General features: G+C 50.6%; 1 long non-coding RNA gene across 1 annotated transcript; it reads left to right on the top strand.

Moving 5' to 3' along the window:
* LOC123589152 lies at positions 1 to 27,862 on the top strand. Its single transcript, XR_006708193.1, has 2 exons — positions 1 to 124; positions 27,480 to 27,862. It is a non-coding gene; the product is annotated as an uncharacterized LOC123589152 (long non-coding RNA).

Genomic DNA, 27,862 nt, shown 5'->3' with positions numbered 1-27,862 from the left:
GTAGAAATGCTCACGGTAGATTTCCAAGCAACCTAGCTCAAGGGGGCTTTCAGTAGCCCAGAGAGGACTCCACGAAAGAAGCTGTTGAAACTGCTGCAGCATAAAGCATTCCTGCTGTCCATGTGTGAGTATCTCGTCCCCCAAACCCCTCTCCTGGGTCTGCAGGGAATCACCACCTTCCCCCAGGCGGAGGCAGATGGAGGTTCCGCTCTCCCCTTCCAGGCCAGCGCTCGTAGATTTCCAAGGGCGGGTGGAGGCTCCCTGTGACCCCAAGGATCAGCCCCTTCCAGTGGTGGGTCACCAAGCCAGGACCACCCATTCTTGCTAGCTCAGCCAGAACTTGGTAAAAGATGGATCAGCGGTTGGAGCCTGGTCGCTGGGAATACCTCCCCACCCCCCGCCCCCGCCTTCACTGCTGGTTCAGCCTCTAGTGAATGTTTCCATTAGAACTCGCCCTACAGGGTCGTAGCGATGTGGTCATCACATGGATGGGAGTAACGCGCACTTACCGAACCTTTGCCTTCTTCTGGGAACTCTGCTGAGCACCTTAGGACATGAATTCGTTTCCTCCTTACACCTACCCCGTGAGACAGGGACAGTTGTTAGCATTCCCGCCCACCCAACCAACGTGCCCAAGATAAAACGGAGACACAGAGAGGTTGAGCGGCTTGCATGAGATCACACAGCAAGGGGCTGGAGGCAGTGGGAGGCAGAATTGGCTTTAGGACTTGCTCTTTTAGCCACGAGGCTAGCCTGTCTCCGGGAGACGATGGCCTTTGCTCTCAGCATGTGCCTCTAGGTAGTCCGTTTCTTACCTGCAGCACTTTTGGCTGCGTTCTCTCCACCCCATGTTGGCCCCTGCCTAGAACCCAGCCATTTTCCCTTCTCAAATAGCTAATGAAGTTCACACTTCAGCACTTCCCTGATAAAGATGGTCACACTAGACCCCCGTCCTGACTGCCCTGGGGCCAGGCACCAGACAGATGGGGGTTGCCCCTACCTCCCAGAGCCCACCGAAGAAGAGAAGGTGGGGGGCGGAGGGGGAGAAAGAGAGAATGGCCGGCGCAGAGAGGGGGGCAGGAGTTGGGAAAGCAAGCGATGTGGTTCCAGAAGACACAGCGGGCGACAGGCCGCGTGACTGTCGCCTGGCCACACCTTCCGAGACCGGGACGCACAGAAGGGAACATTTAATACCGTCAAGACCACAAGGCGCTGAGTGGCACCAGCAGCCGCCGCCGGTACGTGCTCCCCTGTGGATCTTCCCGGAACAGCAGAGAGGGAAGCGGTTCCCGTTCCAGGCTCACACCCAGGAAGAGAGCAGAAGTGCTTTTAGGCTCTGTGTGCCCAGCGTGAGCCGGGGGTGGGCACGGATTTTCCCTCCGTCCTCACCAGGACGTGTGAGTCCTTGACCAACAATCAGAGATGTTGAATGACTCCTTTGAAACAATCGGAAAGCTCTCGGGGCGCCAGGGTGGCTCAGTCGGTGAAGCATCCGACTCTCGATCTCAGCTCAGGTCTGGGTCTCGGGATCGCGGGTTCAAGCCCCGGGTTGGGCTCAGAGCTGGGTGTGGAGCCTACTTAAAAAAACAAAACAAAACCCAGAAAGCTATCATTAAGTGTGGATGCCAGGATTCGAAGCCCAGAGGTACCTCCCTCTGCACCCTTCTGTACATCCTACCCACGGCTAAGCCTGTTGTCCCAGGGCCCCTGGGCGTGGTACCCTCGTGTCTCTGGGGTGAGTGGGTGAGAGGCAGAACCAAACATTCCATCCACCACTCTCACCAACGTTGTTCTTCGTAATCAGTCTCTCCGGAGGAGTGTTGATAACCCAAGAAACATTTGCCTCCTCGCTGGGCTCCAGCTGCCTGACCGAGGAAGTCTGGTTCGTCCCCCACCCTGGACCCCCACTTTATTCTCAATCTACGTTCACTGGCCTCCTGAGTTCAATGGCTGCTGCTCATTTTGCGTAGCTGAAGGGATGACGGATGCTTCTTACCTGGACCCCCCCCCCAGGCGTCCCCACTCCTGGACCCCCTGCGGGCATCCTGCCAGGGAAAGGAGTAGTAGGCAGGACTTCCAATGTCAATTTTCATCCCCTCTCAGGATGGAATCGAGAATGTCTGCATCGCCTCTAGGCCCCCGCCCCCTGCTACCTTCTCCCGTTGGCTCTCTGTTGACTCAACCCATGAGAATTGGATTAAACCCCATCTCAATGTATGGTGCAGAGGCAGAATAGCATAGGAATAAAGGAGAATTTGGAACGAGCCAGATAGGTCTGGCCGTGATTCTTCTACCCACGCTAAACTCCTCTCAGCTTTATCGTCCTCTCCTGTAAAATGGTAACGGTAGGGCTACCTATCTCGGAAGTTTGTCGTGAGGATCCAATGAGATCATGTACGTCTTTACACGTTGTGTTTATCAGATGCTACAGTGGCCTAACCAAGAGAGGTAGATTTTTCTCGTTAAGTACGATACACAGAGGTAGTCGGGACATGATACCAATCACCGCCAAGGCTCAGATTCTTTTGTTTTCCTGGACTGCCACTCTTAGCATGAATGCCTTTTCCTCTTGATCGCAAGATGGCTGCTGCCGCCTGATCATTATATCCACATTCTGGGCTGATTGAGTAGCTTTCCTGGAAACACCGTCAAGCAGACTTCCATCCTGACCTCATTGGTCAGAGCCGTATCGCGTGGCCACCTTTGGCCGATATCGGCGATACCGGTAGGACGTTAGACGGTTCCTGACACATGGTAATGCCTGATAAGGCTCAGTTAGCTCTTACGAAGGCAATAACAATGTATGATTTTTACACGATCCTGGCTCCTCTTGGAGCTGGGACCTAACCCTGAAGCCACAGTCCCTTTTATATCCAGGCCTTGTCATCTTCATGAGCTCCCGTCACCCAAGAATGGGGCTCTGAGTCACCTGCCCAAGATCGGCGTGTGCTGTGGGCTGAAGTGTCTACAAGGGCCACTGCACAGCCCCTGGGTCCCATCTCTTGCTGCCATGCACTGCCCCCTCGTCTGATTGTCCTAGGGTGTCTCTTGGACCATCCAGCCACCAGCCAGGCACGTGCGTCCTCTTGGAAGTTACTAATAAAGCCTGGATGAAAAGCAGGGCCCCTACCAGGGGCTCTCGGCCTTTCTATCTCGGGAATCACACAGAAGCTGGCAGGTTCTCTTTATTCCGGTGCTCTCCAGTCTTGGTTCCAGCCCCATGCCTCCCTCACCAAGAAACCACCCTAGCCCCTAGTCACCTTAGGGGGCCTTGGAGAGAGTAGGTGGGGAGTTCGTCCACTGGGATCTGTGAGCTGCTTCAGACACTAAGGGAGCCAGTTTCTCAGCGAGAGCAATCCCTGTGCAAAGATCGTTGCAACAAACGTCCATATCCCAGCTTCCCTGGGTAGGAGTTTCTTTAAAGTATAAACCTGGGAGCGAAAGGGCGTGGCCACTGGGTACTCCCCTCTTCAACCTCGCTGTATATATCCGAATTGCTTACCAAAGTCGTCGTTCACGTTGACCGTTACACCGGCGACGGATAAGATCATTGGTTTCCCAGCATCCTCGCCAGCACCTAATATTGTTGGACCTTTTATTTATTTTTTATTTGTTTTTGTTGGACTCTTCACTGTTTGGAAACACCAAGTCCTTAAGATGGGGCTCCTTCGACGTGGGACTTTACGTCTTCATGTTTACCGAGGGGAGGGACATCTTTTCACGAGTTTCCCAGCCACTCATGCCCTGTAAACTCTCCAAGGCACTGTGCCTGTATAACCGTGTTCTCCAGTGCAGAACTGTGGATTTTGATCTGTGGAGGAGAAAATTCCATTTGTCCGTGAGACCCAGCCCTACCTGGGTGCAGCAAAAACATAGTTTGCTAACAAGAGCCCGTGAATCTGCACTGGGGTCCCCTGAGCTAGGACTCAGGGATCGAGGTCCAGGGAAGGAGTGTCAGGGGTGCGCCAGGTACAGAGGCAACGAAGCAACCAGAATTCCAAACCCGGAGCCATCAGCAGAACAGGACTCAGTTTATAAACACTGGACCGTAGCCAGCGTCCAAACAGCGTTCTAGGAGACCAAAGCTGAACGGGAAATGAAAGGTGAATTATAAATCAGGCTCCAGGCAAAAGAGAAAACTGGGGAGGGAGGGCACGAGGCAGCCAGGAGCCAAAGATTCTGTCTCCGTCCAAACAGGAAAGCACCCCCTGAACCATGGTGCGATAATTCACAAGGGAAAGGTTGTCAGAGCAGGAGAACGGCACTTACGGGGTAGGGATGGGGGGTGGGGAGAAACAAGCCTGGAGCAGGTCTGGTGGGCCGTATTTGGAGGAGCAGGAGCCTGGAAGGACCAGATGGCGAGGATCCGTTGGTTAGACGAGAGGACCATCAACTCTCTCCTCTTGCTCACAGTGAGCCCCTACTGCATTTGGGGTGATCATGCACTGGTGAAAATACTCCTTTTCTAACCCTCGCTTTGCAACTAGGCTTGGCCAATGAGTTACTAGCAGAAATCACCAAGTGGAGCTTCTGGGAAATCTGTTTAACAGGGGCTTACTCGGGAGGGATAGATGTTTGCCTCTTGCTTTTTCTCTTCTTGCTTGGAACGGGCCACGAAGGCTGGAGCTCTGGCAGCCATGGCATGACTTTGAGGATAGTGGACTAGAAAACAGAAGATCCCTAACGACGCTGGAAACCAGCAAACCAACACCAAACTACTTATGTCTGGAGTTCTTTTATGTGAAGGAATACCCTCTGGGTTTAAAGCCCTGTAAATGGGTCTCTGTTAGTAGCAAGGGCAGAGATTTGCCGGGAAGTCTGCATACTTGACTATTTGGGGGAAGGCGGGGGTGTTAATGACAGAGCAGGATAGATACAAAGTCTCATTAAATAACCAAACAATGCATCAGCAAAGCCTGCAATTCTTTTCCCAGCCTGTAACCTTATTTTTCTTCTTCTTCTTTTATTTGAGAGAGAGAGAGAGAATGAGCACAGGAGAAGGGAAGAGAGAGAGGGGGAGAGAGAATCCCAGCAGATTCCATGCTCAGCACAGAGCCCGATGCAGGGCTCGATACCACAGCTCTGGGATCACGACCTGAGCCAGTAATCAGAGTCAGACGCTCAACCGACTGAGACACCCAGGCGCCCCAGGCTCTGTACCTTTACATGTAACGCCACACTGGGTGAGGTCATTAGCAGTTGAGGATTTCTAAACAGACATGATCACATGGCTTTAGAAATCTCTCCGGCCTTCCGAGTCCAATTCGGGGGTGTCCCCATCTTTTCCTTTCGCAGGTGGAGAAACTGAGTTGTGGGTAGAGGACATTATTTGCGCAAAGTTACAGAGCAACGCATCAAAGCTAGGTTTCCAGTATCCGTGCCGACCTCCCGTCCCTTGCGCCGTCTCTCCCTACCTCTAAAATAAGAATATTGCAGTAGATTGCCTTCCAAATACCATTGCTTTATTATCCTAAAGGAACCAGCCTCCTGAGTATCAAGCAAGCCCCGCCTGCATATTGGGCACTGTTTCCATAGACATAACCCTCCCATTGCTACAGGAATTCTGGCATCCCTTCAAGTTCATTAAAACGGGATTTTTGCTGCATTTACCTTGTGCCAGAGCAATAACCATTTCACTCTGGGAAAATTTGCTCTCAAGGAATTTCCACGTCTTATTGTTGGTTGGATGTAATGATCTGCCCCAAAATGTGGCGCTGAGAGCTTTCTTATGTTTAAAATGAAAAGCCAGCCGAGCATTTGTCCTGAACATCTTTGGCCAGTGCCCATGCTCTCCCGTCCTGGTTGGCTTTGATGTCCCGCCCTGCTCCTGACCCACCCCCATCCTGGGATGGTTCAGGTCACCCTGGAGTATGACCTTCTGTGACCGGCCTCGAAGTGAAATTCCCCGGCCTTGTGGGGGGAGGGAACAGGGGCCGGGTGGTTTGGACTGTGCTAGTTTAGGTGGACACCTGTGTGGTCTGAGAACCGAGTCCCAAGGGAAAAATCGTCCCTGTGTTTATTCTGAAAGATCTCCTTCCCGAGCCCTCTGGGACTGTGACATTTGCGCCTCGGGAGGAAATCGGATATTCACCCTGGAAGCCACTTTCCACAGTTCTGGGAGGTCGGCTCTTTTGGAAGAATCGGAGACGAGGTCAAGAGTGAAGGAAGAGGTGCTAAGGGACCCCTGGTTGCCCACCAGCTGGAGGAAAGGTAGAGGAAGGACGGGAGGACAGTGGGACAAAAGTGGAAGGCATACAGGCTGCACCTGCCCACCGTCTTTATCAACTAGACAGGGGGCTTGGACTCTGGTCAAACAGGCTGAGATCCACGAGGGTACCAGGATCAGGCTCCGGGGCCTGGATTCTAGGTAGCTCAGTCTGTTAGGACCTGCTTATAGGCGAGGGGGTCTTGTCCTATCACAGATCCCAGCCCAGATGCCTGGAGCCTGCAGGCGGGAAGCGTAACTGATTGGGGGCGGAGCTCTATGGTGATGGAGATTATGGCAAACCGGAGAATGTGAGCCCAATGACCCGTTTGCTAACAGTCTGGCTAGATACAACACAGTCCCATGCAGACTAACGAACGGTGACCTCCGATGAAGTGAGGGGTTTGGGGGAAAGGCAGGGGACCTTGCGACGTGGAGCCCGCCTGGGTCCCCAGGCGTTGTATTTGGGGTCCTAGACCCAGCATCCGATGGGCATCGCGAGGTCAGAAGGGCGAGATTCGGCACCCGTTCAGTCGCGGGTTCATTTAACACTTCCCGATGGGCTACTCTGTGTCAGGTCATGTGCTGGGCGCTGGAGACACCGAGGTGGACGAGGAGACCCAGTGGATGTGGGGTCGGGGAGGGCGGCTTCATTCCAGCACCGCCGGGCAGGGACTGAGGCCACTGACCAAGTTGGCTAGGGTTGGGAAAAACAGGCAAACCCATCGGTGGAGTCGGGCTCCGGGATCTGAGCAAGGCTGATAACAGGAGTCTCTGGTCGGGAATTCTGCTCCCCGGACAAAACCAGGGCGGGGCTGTGCAGCCGGGTTTGGCCAAGTGAGGGAGGCGGGTCCAATTAAAGTAGCCGCTGCAGGAATTTAATAAGCACGGGAACGTTTACAGAGACAGCTCCCTATTGGAGAGCATGGCCTCATTTCTGAGATTTGAAACGTTTGATGTTGTTCTGACTCTGTTCCGAGTTCCCAGCCAGCTCTGCAGAGGACCCACATCCCAAGGAGCCTCTTTGAAGGAGCCAGGCTGTCAATGGAGTTATACTAATTAGGCAACCAGAGTGGCCTCAAATGCCTGTCCTCATTTGCAATTCAGTGTGTCTATAATTTGCCAAAAAAAGAAAAAAAAAAAGAAAGAAAAGGTCCTCTCTGTAAAATTATTTCCAGGTTGGCGAGGGAGACTGCCTCGGTCACCATTTATGAAGCCCTTAAAGTACCAGGCTAAAACATCCTCGTGGGTGATGAAGGGAGGTATTATCGTTTTGATCCCATTTTACAGATGGGGAAACTAGAGTTCAGGAAGGTGAAATATTCACCCCACAGCCACCCAGCTCGTATGGGACAAAGCCCGGGTTTCCGTCCACCAGTCATTTATAACGGTGGTTCTCAGCCAGGGTGACTGTCCCTCAGGAGACATGCGGCATTTTTCATTGTCACCGCGTGGGGTGGGGGATGTTCTTGGCATCTCGTGAGTAGGGGTTAGAGCTGCTCCTGGACCCCCTGCAGTGCACAGGGCAACCCCCCACAACACAGAATTATCTGGCCCCAAAGGTCAATTGTGGTGAGTCAAGATTGAGAAAGCCTGATATCACCCAAAGAGCAGGTTTTAAATCTGCTGGCCTGACAGCAATTGCATGGTTTGGGGGAACTTTTCTGAGCCTCATTTAACATCTTTAAAACGGAAGGTGTGACGAATATAAAAGATAACATGTGAAAGTAACGTTCTTTGCTCTCTCTCTAGGTGGATAGATAGATAGATAGACATAGATGATGATGGATGGATAGATAGACAAATGATGGGTGGGTAGATGGATATATAGACAGATAGATGATGGGTGGATGGATGGATGGATAGATACATGCATAGATAGAGAGATACATAGATAGATAGATAGATAGATAGATAGATAGATAGATATAGATGATGGATAGATAGACAAATAATGGGTGGATAGATAGATATATAGACAGATAGATGATGGATGGAGGGATGGATGGATAGATGATGGATGGATGGATATATAGATAGATAGATAGATAGATAGATAGATAACATCTTTCTTTTTGCCTTTCTCTCCCGAACTAATGAAGTGTATGTACATTACAGGAAGTCAAAGATTGGGATAAGTCTGAACTGCATTGCTCGGCTCCATAAACCACAGCCCCGGCAGCCAGTGCCTTGCACCAAGAAAGCCTTCAGCCTCAGGATGGCAATCATGCAACCTTCGTGTCCGGGAAGGGTCTTAGAGATCAGCATTCAACCCCGTTTACAGATGGAGGTACCAAGGCTCAGAAGGTACGTCCCAGATACCTGTTTGTTTGCCTTTCCATCTTGCAGCCCCCCTTTTGGGAACAATACCTTCACTTCCCTTGGGGAAACATCCTTCCCTGGTCACAGTGATGTGATTAGGGTGAGAGTGACCCTTGATTCCAGGAATAGACACATGACACTGGCTTGGCCAATCAGAATGTTCCATCTCCCCGGCCTTAACAATTGGTTCAGGAATGTGCACATGACCCACTTTGGGCCAATGAGAATAGATGACTTCTTGTGGACTTGTTGCCTCTGAGCTATGAGAATGGAAAATCCATAGAGAAAGTCCGCTCAGACTCACGACATCCCAGACTGAGCAGTACCAGGAAACAGAGAAAGGGAATACAAGAGCCCTAGCCCTGGGCATCTTGTTTGAGCCTCTGGATCCAGCCACGCCTGAGGCTCTGTCTTTTCATTTACGGGAGTGTCCAAGAAATCCTTTTTCGCTTAAGACAGTTGCAACTGAACTTGTTTCGTGGTAACACATGACCCGAGGTGAAATCAAGAGTCAGACACTCAACCGATCGAGCCACCCTGGCGTCCCTACCACTGTCCTCGTTTCTAACATCACAGGGTAGTTTTACCCATGGTTTGTTTGCTTTATTTTATTTTTTCACAAATGTGCGTTCTGGGTGGGGCGTGGGCAACTTGTCTCTGCTCTCCTGAGTCTCAGTGGGGGCAGCTCAGAGGGGAGGGGGTGCTGGAGTCACCTAGAGACTCCTACGCCTGGCGTCGGGCCTGGGAAGCCTTGGACAGCTGGGCCCCCTGACATCTCTTAGGGTGGTTGCCCCAGCCCAGCACCTTCAGGCTCGCCGACTCCTTGCATAGCGGTTCAGGACTCTAGAGGCGTGTGTCCGTCCCGTGAGCGAGTGCCAGGCTCAGAGGTCACTGCTTCTCTCGCACCCAAACCTGCCCCGATTCAGGGAGCCAAGCGGGACCTCACCTGTCAGTGGAGACCTGACAGGTGAATAATGGTGCCAGGAGATGTTTTCTGCTTGATCTTGACATTCATAATAAATGAGATACAGCATATGCCCTCTTTTGTGGCCACCTTCTTTCGCACAACACTTTATTTACGAGATGCACTGTATGTGCGTTTCGTCCATCCCTATTTGTTACGGGCTGAAGGTTTGTGTCCCCCACAAATTCATGTGTTGAAATTCTGAGCCCCAAGGCGACGGCATTTGGAAGGAGAGGCTTTGGGAGAGGATTGGGTCATGAGGCTGGAACGCTGCCGAATGGGATTGGCTCCATAATGAAAGGGACCCCAGACACTTCTCCTATCGTCTTTCTTGTCCTGCAAGGACACAGCAGGAACACGGAAGCGAACCAGGAAATGAGCTGTCACCAATCTGCTGGTGCCCTACCCTTGAACTTCCCAGCCTCCAGAGGTGGGAGAAGTAAATGCTTGCTGTTTAAGCCCTCGGTCGAGGGTGTTTGGTTATTGCAGCCTGAACGGACTGAGACGGCATTGCTATACGACATCCTACCGTGTGACCGCACCACATAACCTTATCCCTCGCAGTGTGGTAGACATTTGGAACCTTGTCGGGTGGGGCGGTCACGAGTGGTGCCCCTACGCGGATTCTCGTGTGTGTCTTTTGGTGTTCTTGGGTACACGTTTCTATGAAAACGCCTGGTCCTGGGGTATACGTACACTCACCTTAGGGGATTCTGACACGTAGTTTTCTTTGGTGGTGGTTGTGCAAAGGCACACACTTTCCCAGCAGTGCAGCAGGGTCCCGGCTGCCCCAGGTCCTGGCCGACATTGGTCTTTTCTGTCTTGTTTCAACCGCTCTGGTGGCTGTGACAATCCGGCGTGCTTCCAACAGTATCAGTCCTTTCTGACCCGAGGCCATGCCGCACATTCACGTAGATGTTCAAAAAAGTTTGCAGACGAAAGGACGTTTGCTTGGCTCTGACTGAGTCACCCTGGACTCCTGCAGGAACTGTCAACATGAACTTCTAGAGCCCGACTGTGGAGTCAGATTGATGGATGTCCCCCCGTGGGGTTAGTATGGTGACGCATCTATCAACATCTTTGCTGCCCCTGCTACGTATTTTTCATGCCGTGGCCTGTCATTCTGTTCAACTCAGACCACGAGACTTTCATAGCCTCAGGGAAGGGTTTTAGAACAGGAAAAGCAGAGAAAAGTGCTTTTGGAGTTTCAAAAGCCAGAGCCCTGGAGCTTTTGGAAGACTACAAGATCGGAATAATCTTCCCCCCCCCCCCGCCCCCGCAAACTTCTGGGAGCAGGGGTGTGGTCAGCAAAACCGGAGCCCCCACCAAGATGTCCGTGTTCTAATCCCCGGAGCCTGTGAATGTGTTACCTTCCGTGGCCAAAGGGACTTTGCGGATGTGATCCAGCTAAGGATCTTGCGAGGGGCAATTACTCCAGATGGTACAGGTGGGCTCAGTGCCATCACAGGGGACCGTGAGGGAGACGGGAGACTCAGACTCTGAGAAGAAGAGGGGACGATGCGAAGAGGCAGAGGTCAGAGCGACGGTTGCTGGCCCGAATATGGAGGAGAGGCCATGAGCCGAGGAAGGAGACGGCTTCTCCAAGTCAGGAAAGGCCAGGAAACCAATTCTGGCCTGACGTCTTCAGGAGGAATACGATCCTGTCACCTTTTGATTTTAGCCCAGTGAGGACCCTTTTGGACCCCTGACCTCCCACCAAACTTTCCGATAATGTGTTTGTGTTCTTCTAAGCCAGGGAATTTGTGGTGATCTGTCGTACAAGGGATAGGACGCTGACCCTGGGGTCGAGGTAAGTAGAGCTCAGGGGAAAACAAAGCAAGACTGGAGGGTTCCTCCTTGAGAGGAAGAGCTGTCGAGGCCCAGGGGCCAAGTAGGGCTGAGTCCGTATCTACAAACCCAATGTCCACCTCACCCAGAGCGAAGGTCAGGGCAGCACTGAACGACCTACTCACTGTCCAGAACATTGGCATCCATCCATTATTCAATCTACACACCGTTTGGCTCTGTCTGGACAATCGTCTCCCTTTCCCCAACCGAGGGGCCCATCTGCTTCATTTCTGAGGAGATACGAAAGCTAGCCCTGACCCTGACATCTGTGGGGTGCTCCTCCGCCCCTCACACCGTGTGGGCGTAGACAGGCCACGGTCAACATATTGCCCATTGCAACAGAAAAGCGTCGAGACCAAAGGAGGTACAAGTCAGGTGGTCTTGTCTCGCTTTCAGCTGGCCCCGTGCGTCATTTCAGCATTCAAGAGAGAAACCCCGGTGGGACCTTCTCAACAACCAAACAAGAATGGAAACAAACCAAAAACACGTCAAGCTGGGGTGGTCTCCAGCGTGAGTCTGGCCCCACACCGTCATCGTGCGTGGGGGAAGGGGTAGGACCAAGACTTTGCAGAGACGTGACCCTCAGCACGGAGCTGGGTGGGTACAGGCTGGAATGCGGCCACCTCGTTTCTGGTGGAGACTTTTTTACACTTCACCACACCTGCCCAGGGTCATATTTTAAACTCACATGCTTTTTTTTTTTTTTTTTAATTTTATTTATTTATTTATTTTTTCAGCGTTTATTTATTTTTGGGACAGAGAGAGACAGAGCATGAACGGGGGAGGGGCAGAGAGAGAGGGAGACACAGAATCGGAAACAGGCTCCAGGCTCTGAGCCATCAGCCCAGAGCCTGACGCGGGGCTCGAACTCACGGACCGCGAGATCGTGACCTGGCTGAAGTCGGACGCTTAACCGACTGCGCCACCCAGGCGCCCCTCACATGCTTATTTTTGTTGTTGTTTTTACCGAACTACAAGAATGCAACATGATTATAAATCTCAGAGGCACGGACTGGCATTTCTTTGAAGCTTTGGTTTTTTTTGTTTTTTGGGTTTTTTTTTTCCCCCATCTAACGGATGTAGCAAGCCCACAGTGTTTTAATATGTATTGCACCTTTATTTGATTTCATGGACAATTGGTTCTTTCACAAAGCAAAAGAAAATTAAGGAAAGAGCCTTTACTCCTTCTTCCCAGCATGCAAGTTTCCTGGGGAAAGGAAGTCCGTTAGGATGTAGGAGGCCAGCCTGCAGGGCCCAGCTCCCCATGTACTGACATGATGGTCACATAGGCTAGGGCTCTCAGCGGGGCTCTGGGGGGTGCATCCCTGACGACGAACACTGAAACTCTGGGCACCATGGGGGAGACCAGCAGATCACTGCTACCTGGCCTCCAGAGGGCAGGAGAAGCCAGGCGTTCCACCTGGAAGGGTATTTCTCGACAACATGGGAGAGTTAAGGGCAAGGGGAAATCAGTTTGTTGAGAAAGGCAGTGATGGGATGGAAGAAGGAGGGCAGATCAGCATCACCATTGTCTCCTGTGACTGGAGGTCAGAAATTCATACTGGGTTCGGGTACCATTTTTAGGAGAGCGGAGAGGAGTTTCTTCCAGCGTAGCTGCACAGATCGTCCCTCTGAAAACTCGAAAGGAAAGGCCTCTTCCCAGCTGAATAGAATCGAAGCATGAAGAATGATAACAATGCAAAAGCATCCATTAACATCGATCAAACACTTACTGGGTTGCAGATGGTCTACTAAGAATTCTCATGCATTATTTTACCTACCTTACGAGGTAGGTGCCATGATCATCCCGACCCTACAGGTCTGAAGAGGGAGGCCTGGAGGGATTAAGACACAACCAAGGTCACCAGTCTGCAGGTGGATGGCCTGGGATTTAAGTTGAAGCAGTGTGGCCCCAAAGTCCATGACCTTGACCATCATGCTATCCTCCTTCTTTCCACATGGGGTTAGCCCATCCCCATTTTAAAGGCTCAGAAACTGAGGCTCAGAATACTCTAAGTGAAGGTCATTGGAAGTAGGGCCCAGCTCAGCTCAATCTGGATTATTGCCGGGATTTCTTGGAAAGACACCTCCTCTCCCCACTTGGGTTGCTAAGCTGGTTGGTTGTAGGTTGGCCCCAAGGTATTGGACCACCTTATACCGTCTGAAAGTTTAACCATCCCCTAGGAAAGCCGGGCTCTGAGGTGCTTTGGGGTCAGGAATGCCCCAAGACAGCTCTACTTCCATAATCTCATGAAATCACTCATCGGCTTAATTCAATGTGAGTTGGCAGGTGCCTATATTCTGTCTGCCATCTGGATTCCTAGACGTACTCCCTCCAGTGCGGTCCCTGCCCCAAGAGGCTGAGCTGCGTGAACTTCATTGCCAGCTCCCAAGGCTTTCGGCTTCCGGTAGAATCTGGCTGACGGAGCACACTGGCCGGAGGTCGGAGGAAGGGGGAGGGTGAGGCCGGAGGTTCATTCCCTGACTGTGGCTGCACAGAGTGGGCTGGATGGCGTCAACCAAAGGTAGCAGGTGGCCCCTTCTCGCCTCCCCTTCTCTTTCTCTGTCTCTCCCCCGCCCTCCCGGCACCTGCCCCGGGATCTGGTGACAGCTCCTTTCTCTTGCCCCTCCAGGCCCAGCTGCTTTGTACTTTTGTAAATAGTTCCTTTGTTAAACGCTATTCATATCACCCCAATTGAGAGTCCCATCTGCTTCCAGCTGGGACCATGACTGACACAGATGGCTTTCTGTCACTTACAACCAATAATCTCAATTTTTCCAGGAAATAAAATACTTCAAGCACTACTGTCAGGTGAACGTGGTATTAAGCCCCTCATTTGCTTGACGTCGTTCATGGCTCACGGTAAACCGGCTTGGCTCATCATGCAAGTTGTCCCAAAGTGCCTCAGTTGACCTCCCTGGCCAATGGCTATTACACCTGCCAACACGGAATTAATCTGTGGCCTCTTCCCATGGGTGATTGTTTCTAGGTGCCTTTACGAAGCACGTTGCCTTTCTTGATGCCTTCCTAGTCCTCAAAAGCCACCTCCTCCTTGAAGCCCTCTTTGCTACCTTACTCCCCCAAGCAGTGTATGTCTTTGTTCTCAGTTGAATCACCCTGGCCGTCCTCAAGCAGAGAGCTTAGTGAACTGTAAACCGACTTCCTGGTCCTTCCTCTATCCCTGATGCTTAGAATAGTGCCTGACAGGTAGCAAGCAGCTACTTGGTGACAAGCATTTGAGGCAGCCTCACAATCAGGAAGAGGGAAGGGAAGAAGGAGGGGAGGGAGGAGGAGATTGAAGTTACTGATCGGAACCCAGAGTTAATCTTCAATTATGGCGTCATTTATATTAGGAAGCTCTCAGGGCTTCTGAACACAAAAACTTACCTGTGGGGAGCGGAGCCCATTTCTACCACCTCAATTGAAATGAATTTCCTTTCTTTCTTCTTTTTGAGGGGGAGGGAGGGGCAGAAGGAGAGGGAGAGAGAGAGAGAATCTGAAACAGGTTCCACACTCAGCATGGAACCCGATCTCACAACCTCGAGACCATGACCTGAGATGAAATCAAGAGTTGGATGCTTTGGGTGCCCGGGTGGCTCAGTCGGTTGAGCGTCTGAGTTCGGCTCAGGTCATGGGCTCGCAGTTCGGAGGTTCGAGCCCCGCGTCGGGCTCTGTGCTGACAGCTCAGAGCCTGGAGCGTGCTTCCGATTCTGTGTCTCCCTCTCTCTCTGCCTCTCCCCTGCTCACACTCTACCTCTCTCAAAAATAAACATTTAGGGGCGCCTGGGTGGCGCAGTCGGTTAAGCGTCCGACTTCAGCCAGGTCACGATCTCGCGGTCCGTGAGTTCGAGCCCCGCGTCGGGCTCTGGGCTGATGGCTCAGAGCCTGGAGCCTGTTGCCGATTCTGTGTCTCCCTCTCTCTCTGCCCCTCCCCCGTCCATGCTCAGTCTCTCTCTGTCCCAAAAATGAATAAACGTTGAAAAAAAAATTTTTTTTAAATAAATAAAAAAAAAAACATTTAAAAAATTAATTAAAAAAAAAAGTTGGACCCTTAAGCAACTGAGCCACCCAGTGCCCCCTTGAATTTTCTTTTCTTTTCTTTTCTTTTTTTTGCATGCTAATTCTACATCAAGAAGTCATTCCCATAGACTCTGACCAGTGTCCTTGTTGGCAATTGTTTCCTCTCCTATAGACACGCAGAGCCTGGCCCCCTCTGGGGGGAGCAGAGGCCCCCCCAGGATCACCAGACCACAGATTGCCCAGTCCTGGCCCAGCCTCCTGGATTCCACCCTGCCCTTTAAGCCAGCCAGGAGAAGCAGACGGAAGAAAGACGCCCTCCCCAGCACCCTCCCTGCATCCGTCAGCCCGGCCTCATGCGGAGGACAACGCCTTCTCTCCGCACCACCAAATGCCAAGCCATTGATTGACTGCAACACTCGATTTCAACCCAGCAGAGGACCTGGCAGGCCTTTGATCAATATTTTCCACAACAGACCACTTCCCTATGATAAATGCACTAGTTGAGAAGAGGAACAGATTAACTTTTCAGTGCGGATGGCAGGCAGCAAGGAGGAAAAAGATGGCTCAATTCTTTCGGGAAAAGAGGATGGGGTCTGTTTTCCGAGCTCCCTGCGACCATATTTCAGCCGCGAGAGAACCGTGAATGAGAAAGCTCGTTCCTAAAGGGTCTGGGGAATGCCCACCGTCAAAGCAAACCGGAGGCCGCCACCCCCCTACCTGTGTCGGACTCAGAGGAAGCAAGCGAGAAGCAAAGGTAACAGAGAGAGAACGGGCAAGATTATATATATTCTCTGGATTCTCGGGGCAGCTGAAGGATGAGGGCAGGGAGGAGCAGTGGCGTGGAAAGTGCACGCAAAGGGAAGAGGGAAGTCCGGGGAAGTGTTCTGTCCCCTCCCCGTAAATCCTTCTCCCTGACACGCAGCGCGGGGAACAAGGTGATTCTCCACGGTGATGGAACTGCGATTGCATCAGAGATCCTCCAGCCCCACAGACGGCGGGGAGGGGCCCTCGAACAACAGCAGGAAAGGTGCTCAGGGATGAAGCGGTCAGACCAGGAGCCCCGGGAGCCCCGGGGGCCTGGAGTGCACACCCCGCGGCTGAGCTGAGGCGCTCTGGTGAGATCCAGCACAGAGAAATCACAGTGGCCACATCCCTCCATCCGTTTAAAACTATTTGGCCGTGTGCCAAGTATGTGCTTGCAAGGCACTGTGGGTCAGGAGGGAACCAGCAAGACTCAGACTCTGTGGTCAAGTCGCTTAATGAACGACGCTTGCGGTAATGACTGACAAGGAGTAAGCATCCCCCCCCTGCAGGCTGGGTGCTCAGCTCTACGCATTGTATCATTTTGTGCTCCCCATGTCCTTACCCTCCTTGTACAGATGAGGAAAGCGACACTTAGAGATGCGAGCTGACTTGCCCGAGGGCACACAGCTCGTGCGTGACAGGGCTGGAAGTCAGCGCCCGGCATTGGGACTCTGGCAATGACATAACATTGCATAAAGTGGGCGGGTGCAGACTGGTTCCCAGGGGCAGACAGGTCACACCGTCTGAGGAGAGTCAGGAAAGCTTCCCAGAGGAGGTGGCAGCTCCTTTTGTTATTGAAGGACAGGTTGGGTTTGAACAGGTGACGATGGAGATGAGTGTCCAGAGTCCGGCAAGTATGAGAATATCACCTTCCCTCCGACCGTCCTCCAAGAACCCGGACATGATGGTTGATTTCACGTCAGTTTCACTAAGCCAAGGGGTGCCCAGATTAAACGTTATTTCCGAGTGAGCCTGTTTTGGGAGGAGATTAACATTTGAATGGTGGGCTCAGTACTTTGTTCTCCCGTCTCCAGCCGGGCACCAGTCCACTGAGGGCCTGAAGTCGCCAAAAGGCAACAAAAGTTCGCTCCTTTTGCCTCCTGCCTGTCAGTTCCAGCTCCATCAATCGTCTCCTGCGATTGACTAGGATTTATACCATCGGCTCCCCTGGTTCTCAGGCCTTCAGACTTGGACTGGAATTATGCCACCAGCTTTTTGTCGCCTCCAGCTTATAGACGGCAGAGTTTAGCCTCCAGAATCATGAGCCAATTTCTCATAAATCTCTTCCTATACATATCTTATTGGTTTTGTTTCTGGAGAGCACTGACTGGTTCACGGGGCATGGTAAGGGGGGCAAGAGGCTTCCAACACGACCCCCAAAGGCCCGGCCGGTGCAATCCCATTGCCCTGAGTGCAGATGTTCCTATAGCAACTTCCTTCTAAGGAACAGAATATGGGGAATACGGTGGCATGCCACGTCCAAGACTGGGAAGTCACAACATCTGTGACTTCCATCTTGTTTGTGTTTACTCTCTCTGGTTCTTCCTGGCTTCATTGGATGAACCAAACTGCCATGGTGTGACCCGTTCCACAGAGACTCCCACATAGCAAGGAAATGAGGGCAGCCTATAGGTCACAGGCAGTGAGGAGCTGAGGTCCTCACTACAAGAGCTACCAAGGACCTGGATCCTGCTGACGACCATGCTAGTGTGACATTGGAAGAGAATCCTTTCCCAGTGGAGTCTTCCGATAACCGCAGCCCTGCCAGACCTGGATGACGGTCTCACAAGGATCCCAGAGCCAGAAGACCCAGCTAAGCCAGACCCATATAAAGTGAAAGATAATTTACATTGTTGTTTTCAAGCCACTAAGTTTTGGAGTAATTTGTTATGCAGCAATAGGAAACTGATACATCGGGTCACAAAAAGTGTTTACCTTCTTACTATCATCCTTACAGATCAATACAGTAGCCTTGTTATCTCTTTGTCTCCCAGCTTTCTCTCCATATTCCACGGTCCCTCAATAGCCAGCCAACCTCAGGTCCACAGGGCTCCCGTGACGTCCGATACCTTTGTTCACGGGAAGGCATAGAGGACCCGAATGGACAGGTAAGCCAGCACTACCCCAGGCTCTTTGACACTAAGGTGGCTCCTCCATTAGCTGGTGGACCAGGAAAGAGTGAGGCTGTCTTAGGGTTGAGACAAGGGCTCAGCGGAATTAAGATAATATTGAGACAGATGCCTCAACTCCGTCCCAAACTATAAATACCTCGCTGGCCAGATCCCCGAGGCAATTGTAAATACAAAGGTTAAAGGGAATTATGAAATTCCAGCACGATTTCAGTATAATTTGGACGTGAGCCCCAAATGCCAGAGTGAACCATGTGGACATGCCAGCTGGAGGGTCCAGCTGGAGCCTGTCATCTTTAGGGTCCTCTGTCTCCCCCTCAGCCTAAGCCCAAATGACGCCACCAGCTGGCCATCCATATGGGACAAGGCATCGAAGGAATGACAGCACATATACGCAGAAGGACAGAGGGACAGAGAGAGAGCTGGGCAGACGTTTTCCCTCGTGGGACTGCATTTTGGACCCTGCATTCCATGAGAGGTAGAAAGTGGAAGCAAGACTTCAGAGATCTGTACTGATTACCTTCTGTTGCATCGTGGGCACTGTCCTAATCTAGCACCTGAGCAGATTAGAAACATCCCCTTTCAAGAGCCGGGACTGTGTGAAAAGCAAACTCAAATGTGGCGACTCTAGACCACTGCAGGAAAGAGGCTGCCTCTCCTCGTCTCCTAGGCACAAATTACCAAACACTCGGTGGCTTAAGAAAACCACAGACTTATTAGTTATAGTTCTGGAAGTCAGAAGTGCCAACGTGGCCTCACCGGGTATCAGCAGGGCTCTGTTCTCTCTGGAGGCCCTGGGAGAGCACCTGTTTCCTTGCCTCTTCCAGCTTCTAGAGGCTTCCACATCCCTCGGCTCGTGGCCCCGTCCCCCATCTTCAGAGCAAAGCCCCTTCTTGTGCTGTCAGCTCTGCCGTTCTCGGTCTTCTGCCTCCTTCCTCTGCTTGCAGAACTTGCGTAATTACGCCGGGCCCCCTACAGAATGGAGATCATCTCCCCGTCTCGAGGTCAGCTCACTGGCAATCTTAATTTCATCTTTGACTTGGTCCCCCTCTGCCATGTAAACCTGACCCATTCACAAGAATTAGGAAGCAGCCATCTTTGGGAGGCCATTATCCTGCCTCTCGCGTTGCCCAACCCACAGAAGGGCCATTTGGGCACTTCTGACCCCACCCTTTTCCCTGGGGTGACAAAAGGCAAACCAGAGGAACCTTTCCGGGGACCAAGGTCAACGATTTGGATGCACCAAATTAAAGGGACTGACGCCCTGGAAAGCAGGCACCCAACAGTGGTCTCAAGGCAAACGTCTTAGCATCCCTGATTCAGTATTTATTGCCTCCTGTTCGAAGTGGGGTCAGCCACCAACCGACCCCACAGAATGGGTGTGAGATTTGCCCGATTCAAAAGTCTGTGTGGCTAAGTATGAATGCCGGAACAAGCTCTCCCTCTGGACCTGCCCTCACCATTGTGTTCCCTGTGTTAGACTCTCCGTACCACATTTCCCAGCCTTTCTGTTTCATAAGATGCTGGAAGCAAATAATCACTTCTGTCTTCCATTCCAGAACATTCATCGCCTTGTGTACTCCATGCAATTTTCCAAATCACAAGCTAATTAAATACTCCAGCAAAGGGCTAAGAGTAGATTAAACATTGATGTGGGCATCCATCGATTGGCGCATTTCCTTGACTCCTGGCACAGTGTATCAATAATATTAAATAATCTCTTAATAAAACGTCCTCCTCGTGATACCTCCCCCCCTTCGCTCTCTCTGAAAATGCAATTGCATAGGAAATAAACACTCTTTGTAAATGGCCATCAATAAACGCCAAATAGGATGGAAGGGATGGGGTAAGCAGAGTTCTGGTACACGTGCTTGATTGTATTACAGTCGAAATAAATCCGGACAAACTACCCTGGACAGCACTAATTCAGGATGCGTGGATGCCTGTGGGTTATATTTTTCCCCTTTATTTCTTAACAGGACCTGCCTGTTCGGTTCAGCAGGGATTCAAAAACATTTGCTCGATGCCTCATTGCAAGAGCAAACATTGCACTCGGCAACGCTCTACGTCAGGTGCTGGTGCTCAGCTATGCTGACCCCCGATGTCCCAGGTAGTTCCTTCCAAGCATCTTAGGATCCAGGCCCTAGCGTTATGCTGTCAGACCAAAGACATTGGGGCTTGGAGACGCGAGGAAATCTGCTCTTTCTCGGCCATACAGAGAGTAGTAATTGGCAGCAGCAGGATTTTATTCCGGGTCTGTCTGATTCAGGAGCTGCATTTCTTTTCTTTTTCTTTTTTTTTCTTAATGTTTATTTTTGAGAGAGAGAGACAGAGCATGAGCGGGGAAGGGGCAGAGAGAGAGAGAGGGAGACACAGAATGTGAAGCCGGCTCCAGGCCCTGAGCTGTCAGCCCAGAGCCCGACGCGGGGCTCGAACTCACGGACCGCGGGATCACGACCTGAGCCGAAGTAGGACGCTTAACCGACTGAGCCACCCAGGTGCCCCCACGGGAGATGCATTTCTAACCACTGCACAACATTACCTACTTCATGCCAGACCCTCGCCTGGGAGTCTGAGATGCAGTTGTGAATCGCAGGGGGTCCTTGTCGCGGAAAAAGCTGTAACCCTACTGGGTTGACATCCTATTCGTACTTCAAAAAAAAAAAAAAAATGTGTTTATTTGAATGAGTTGCATGGTCCTGAATTGCAAAAAAAAAAAAAAAAAAAAAAAAAAATATATGAAAGGGGGTCCCGAATTGCAAAAAAAAAAAAAAAAAAAAATATGAAAGGGGGTCCCGAATTGCAAAATATATATATATATATATATATATATATATATATATATATATGAAAGGGGGTCCCGAATTGCAAAAAAAAAAAAAAATATGAAAGGGGGTCCTGAATTGCAAAAAAAAAAAAATATATATATATATATATATATATATATATATATATATATATATGAAAGGGTACACAGCGAAAAGTGAGTGTCCTTTCATCCTGTTCTAGAGCCCCTAGCTATTTACCTTCTCATTAAATAGCAGAAAACGGGTACTCCCCTCCTCCTTTCGCAACCAGGAAACACTGTGGAACGTGTAAACGAGATTGAAAGGCGACGCCGAGCGTCCTGTGTGCATCACGCGCTACGGACGCTGAGCAGGGCAGGGCCAAGTTGAACCACAGGGTCAGGCCACCAAGACGCGGCGAGAGCCTCACATCCAGGCTCAAAGGAAAAGAAGGCGAGGCCCACCGGTCGCGCGGGGTCAAACGGTTCTACCATCGCAGTGGCTCAACGGGGCGGCAGTTTGTTTCCCGGGCGACGAGGGTCTGTGCCCCACATTCAGGGGCTCAGGTTGATTCCGTCCTGGGGAGGCTGTAGCCGGTGGTTTTCCTGGCGGGGTGGATGATTATGCGGGAGGGTGTTATGGGCACGCAGCAGAATGCCACGTATCACTTCTGCCCACATGGTGCTCACGGCACAGAGGCCTGGAAATTGGAACCCAGGCGGGCTCCCCGGAGGCAGAGGAAACAGGGGGACCTCAGAACCAGCCCTCTACTTTCCGGATCCTGCTCAAGGCCAGGTGCCATGAGTGCAAATAGGCAATGAGAAGTCTGGCTGTGGGCTCTTGGGAGACCGAAGGGGGAGGGGGGCAATACAAGTCCCCAGCTGAACGGGAGTCGGGAGTGGGACCCCTGTGCAGGAAGGGAGACGGAGACAGGTACAGCCCGAGGAATCTCTTCCGGCGGGATAACTCTTATTTCTTTGAGCCCAGAATGCCTCAGTGATGGATGTTTCTTAAGAGGACGCAGCTTTCTAATGCTTGGATTTAGAGCACGTAAGAGATCAAACTGTTCCTAAAAATAATTGGGAAGTGTTTTGTGTACTTAAGATAAGGCAATGCTATAGATGAGAGAGAGAGAGAGAGAGAGAGGTTGATAGTGATGTATATTTATACAAAGTTTATATGTAAGATATTGCGTATATAGAAAACTCAGAATACAGCGAAACCTTGGTTTGCGAGCACGATTCGTTCCGCAAACGGGCTTGTAATCCAAAGCGCTTGTGCATCAAAACCAGTTTCAAGAACCATTGGCTCAGTTGTGATCATGTGACGCTGGGCGTCACGTACGACTCGCGCTGCAAGACAGCGGTTTATCAAGTTAAAATTTATTAGAAATCCTCATTTTGTGGAATGCTCGGAGAACGGGCTACTCACAGTCCAAGGTTTTATATTCTGATGGGGTATTGAGATGTCCAGAAGGTGTAAGGGGACCAGTCTACACAGTACACGTGATTGGACTCCCAGGACAGACAAGGATACGGGCGCCTCCTGGTTTCTCTGCTCACTGCAGGTGCCGCCTTGGGCCAGGGTCTCGATGCCTCTGTGTGCTAACCGCCTGTGGAATCGCTTCATCCATCACCTCCCGCGAGCAAATTCCGGAGATGTGCCACTGTCCTCATTCTCGGTCCATCCTCTACCCAGCAGCTGCAGTGATATTTTTTAAATTTTATCTTAAAGGGAGGGGGGTGCTGGGACAGGGGCCGAGGGAGGAGAGAGAGTCCCCAGCAGGCTCCATGCTCAGCCCTCAGCCTGATGTGGGGCTCGATCGAACCCTGGGATCACGATCTGAGTCGTAATCGAGAGTCAGACGCTCAACCAACCGAGCCACCTCGGCGCCACCCCCCCCTCTTTTTTTTTTTTTACTTGCCGTGATATTTTTAACGGTAAATTTGACCATGTATTTCTCCCAGGCCAGCACTTTGCTCAGTACTCTCTTGTGTTTACCCTCTGCTGGTCCAAGCACTTTGGAAAACAGTTGGCGATTCCTTATAAATTAAACCTACACTGGCCATATGGCCCAAGCCCCCCACTCCTAGGTGTGCACGTAAACAGAAATGAAAACATATGTTCATTAAAAGACCCGTATGTGAAAGCTTATAGCGGCATTATTCAAGACAGCGCAAAGCTGGAAACGACCAAAATATCTTCTACCCGCAGATAAATAGAAAAACAAATTATGGTATATCCATATAATGAAATATTCCCTAGTAATTAAACACACACACACACACACACACACACACACACATGCAAAGCAGTGATATTCACAGCGCGGATGAATCTCAAAAACATCGTGCTGAGTGAAGGAAGCCAGATCCAAAAGATGACACATTGTATCCTTCGTTTATCTGAGGATCTAGAAAGCGCAAGCTCAGCTAAGGTGACAGACTGCAGACCCGTGGTTGCCTGGAGCGGAGGGAGGGGGTTGACCGCAAAGGCAGCACAAGGGAACCTTCCCGGGGGGTGGGAATATTCTGTATCTCAACTGGAGAGACAGTTACGGAGGTGTGGAGAGCTGGCAGAATGTACTGGACTGTGTACTTGCACTGGGAATATTTGATGGTATGGAGATTACACTTCAATAAATTGACGTTAAAGTAACAAGATTGAATCTCCCCGTGTGGTTTTCCCTCTCATTCGGAATGACTTCCAAAGTCCTTACCACAGCTACAAGGCTCGGAATTTATTCCTGTCCTGCACAGCATCTTGCCCCCAGTGCGGGGCACGCCGGCCTCCCTGCTGATTCTCAAACACCCACCTCCATGCCCTTGCCTTTCCAGAGCCTTCCACTTGGACAGCACCTTCCCTGGCTGCTGTCATGGCTGCTGTCTTCACCTCTCCAGGCACCTGCTCGTATGTCACGTCCTCAGAGCACCCTCTGATTCACACTCCCATTTTTTTTTTTTTAATTTTAGAGTGAGAGCACAAGCTGGGGAAGGGGCAGAGGGAGAGAGAGAGAGAGAGAGAGAGCATCTTAAGCAGATCCCATATTCAGTCTGGAGCCCGACGCGAGGCTCGATCCTACAACCCTGGGATCGTCATCTGAGCCGAAATCAAGATTTGGATGCTCAACCAACTGCACCACTCACGTGCCCCTGATTCCCCCTTTCTGTCACTCACAATACCTGGAGTGTATTTTAAGCTGGCCTCATGCAGCTTATCGCAACCTGAAAATATGCCTAATGAATTTGGCGTCTGTTTTCCGGAGCTAGAATGAATGTTTTGTGAGGGCAGGCATGGTTTTTCATCTCCATAATCTCCACACCTGTTATAGTGCCTGGTGCATCATAGGGTCTCAACAAACATGTGCTTGATTTAGTAAAATGTGTGTGCCCATACACATATATGCACATGCATATACACACATGTATGTATATGCACGTATACGTATTATGTAAAGCACTAAGGGCTATGAAGAAAGAGTGTGTGTATACGTGTGTATACGGGGGACATATTGGATGACGTACTCAATGAAAACATCTCTGAGGAGGTGACTTTTAAACAAAAACTCAAACGTAACAGGGGAGTGAATCGTGCAGATAGCTGGATGAGAGCATTCCGGGCAGAGGAGCCACAAGTGCAAAGGCCCTGAGGTTGGCATTCAGTAACGGTGAGGTCAGCGTATCTGAAACAGAGCGAGTGCGCCCCCCCACTCCCTGCCCCCCCCCCATATGCCCTATCGGCGTGTAAGTTTCTTTTACATTGTTGCTCCTTTGATGTTTCATGTAGTCTCTGTCTCTTCTACTGGACTGTGAGTTCCACAAAGGGAAAACCGTGTCTGTTTTATTCAACAGGACGTATCTGCACCGATGGAGTGCCTGGCACAGGGTGGGGGGACGTTCCAGCACGTGGTGAAAGGTATGAACTGTTGCATGAAGGAGCGAGAGTGGGAGGAGAGGAGAGAGCATCGCATTGGCCTGGACAAGGGGCTCTTGGCTTCATGGCTTCAAATGGGAGCACCGGTGATCCGCTGGAGCGCGGGCCGCCTGGCGGTCCTGTCCGGTGGGGGGGAAGGAATCGAGGAACCTCCTGGCTTTGATTACATGGTTTGGCCAGATGGCAAGCAAGGGCTTTCCCACCCAACTCAGACCCATGGCTGGTGTGGGCACAGCCGATTCTGCCATTCATTCCGCCCGTCTCACTTGGTTACGCGGGCACGTCGGGGGAGGCGTTTGAAGTAACGTACGGACCCCTGCGGCGTTTTCCAGGGGGAGAAATAGTCTGTCACCTCTCCTTTCAGCACAAGACCTTTCTCACTTGGAGAGTCATTTTTCCTGATGGCCAAAAAGTAAGGACGTATTACAATTAAACACCCGCGGGCACAGATAGACCCCCCCACACACACACACACGTACACACACATACATACACCATTCATAATTTACCACGTAAGAGATAAGCCCTGGTGATATTCTGTTGTATTGAACGCCACTCCTTTGGTGTGTGAGGATGCATCCTTTAAAACATATGAACATCACGGGGCGTCTGGGTGGCTCAGTCAGTTAAGTTGCTGACTCTTGATTTTGGCTCTGGTCGTGATCTCGCAGTCGTGGGGTCGAGCCCCGCGTCAGGCTCCTTACTGCCTCACTGACAGCGTGGAGTCTGTTTGGGATTCTCTCTCTCCCTCTCTCCCTGTCCCTTCCCTGCTCATGCTTTCTCTCTCTCCCTCTCTCTCTCTCTCTTTCTCAAAATAAACATTTAAAAAAGAAATATGAACACCATACAAGAAATGTTATTTTGTAACATTTTAAAATGTTTATTTATTTTTGAGAGAGAGAGAGAGAGAGAGTGAGCAGGGGAGGGGCAGACAGAGAGAGGGAGACACAGAATCTGAAGGAGGCTCCAGGCTCCAAGCTATCAGCACAGAGTCCGTCGCGGGGCTCAAACTCACGAACCCCGAGGTCATGACCTGAGCCGAAGCTCAACCGACGGAGCCACCCAGGCGCCCCTATTTGGTAACAAATTTAAATAAAGAGCTTATCTTAATGACTTCTCTCACTGTTGAATAGCCTGCTAAACTCAAATTTCAATGCTACTTCACAGAGGTGCTGTGAGTTTATTTAAGTCAATGCCCTGGTATTGAGTGTTTAGATTTGCTGTCACCGTGTTTATACACAGCTGCCAGGGAAATCTCTGCCCACATCTTTTCTTCGCCATCTGTGTCCCTCACCTGGGGACAAAGTCGGAGAGGCCTGCTGGTGGGGAGAGGGGAGCACAAACATCCTGGACGAGGTTACGTCCGCCGTGTCGTTCTCCAGAAATGCCGAACCCTCTGTCCACCAAGCCCGCATTTCTCTTTTCCCCCAGGTCTCCCCAAATGTGTTACCTTTTTATTTTTGAATCACTTCTCCCGGAGCCAGTGATGGAACCATTCGTCCTCTGCTCGCTCACCGATACTGTCATTTTTATCAACAGGATGCATGCATGAGTGAGAAAACAGATCCAAAGAATTAATGATAATGTAGCAAAGAGCTCCCACCCCCTCTCCCCTGCATCTTACGTGTAGCGACCCATGGATTCCCTCCTGAGTTGTTGGGCTTATATTTCTCCTGATGGTCACTTCCCTATCTCATACGATAGAGACACTTACATTTGTTAATATCCCATATTTAGAAAATACTCGTTTCCTTGATATTAACACTTACACAGCACTGTCTCCTTCTTCCCCAGCTTCCTGTTTCATCGTTACTTATAATTCCTTATTATTTCATTATTCTTTTTTGTTCTGTTGGCTACTCTTTTTTTTAAGGCTGTTGCTTAAAAGCTGAAACCTCCTAAGGTGTAAGGTTTTTTAAGCAATATAAACTGAATACGAATTGAGTTCAATTCATATGAATTGAATATATCCGTTTCATACGACAATATGAAATTCTGTCATAATTTCAAATGACAGAAAAGTTGTAAAAGTTTTGAAAAGATTCTCTGCATACCTTTCACCCAGATTCCACAAATAATATTCTTATTGGCTCTAAATATACTGACATCACCATACGCATATGTAGATAAGCATACATATTACTGTTATTAGAAGCTTCTGAGCTGTTTGAAAGTTGCAAATGTGTTATACTTTTTGTTTCAATTATTTTTTTTAGTTTTTATTTTTGAGAGAGAGAGAGAGAGAGAGGGAGAGAAAGCATGCACGAGGGCAGGGCAGAGACAGAGAGAGAGGGAGAGAATCCCAAGCAAGCTCCTCACTGTCAGTGCAGAGCCTGATGTGGGGGTCGATCCCATGAACCATGAGATCATGACCTGAGCCAAAACCAAGAGTCGGACACTTAACCGACTGAGCCACCCAGGTGACCCTTCACTTCCACTTTAGATTGAATGTTTGTGTTCCCTCCAGCAGGCGAGGACACAAGAGTTTCCAGATCACCACAACCTGACCATGCTGGCCCCCTGACTGTGGACTTCCAGCCTCCAGAACCGTGAGCTAGAAATTTCTGCCCTTCACAATCCCCCCAGTCTGTGACGTCGCGTTACGGCAGCCTCAACAGACAGCTTCTGAATACTTACTTCAGTGTGAATTTCCCAAAAACCAGGCCATTCTTTTCCATAACCACGGTGCGGTGATCAAAATCAGGAAATGACACTGAATCATCACTATTATCTCATCTACAGATCTTACTCAAATTTCACCAATTGCCTGCTAATGTCCTTTGTAGCACAACCAAGGAAAATTGGCTGCCTTTTTAACTGCAAATAATAAATACGGATTTCCGTTTCTTG

The sequence above is a fragment of the Leopardus geoffroyi genome, chromosome E3 (genome assembly GCF_018350155.1).
Source record: "Leopardus geoffroyi isolate Oge1 chromosome E3, O.geoffroyi_Oge1_pat1.0, whole genome shotgun sequence".
In the NCBI taxonomy this organism is placed as follows: domain Eukaryota; kingdom Metazoa; phylum Chordata; class Mammalia; order Carnivora; family Felidae; genus Leopardus; species Leopardus geoffroyi.
Note: the sequence above shows the minus strand (reverse complement) of the source record. Positions and strands in the feature narration are given on the sequence as shown.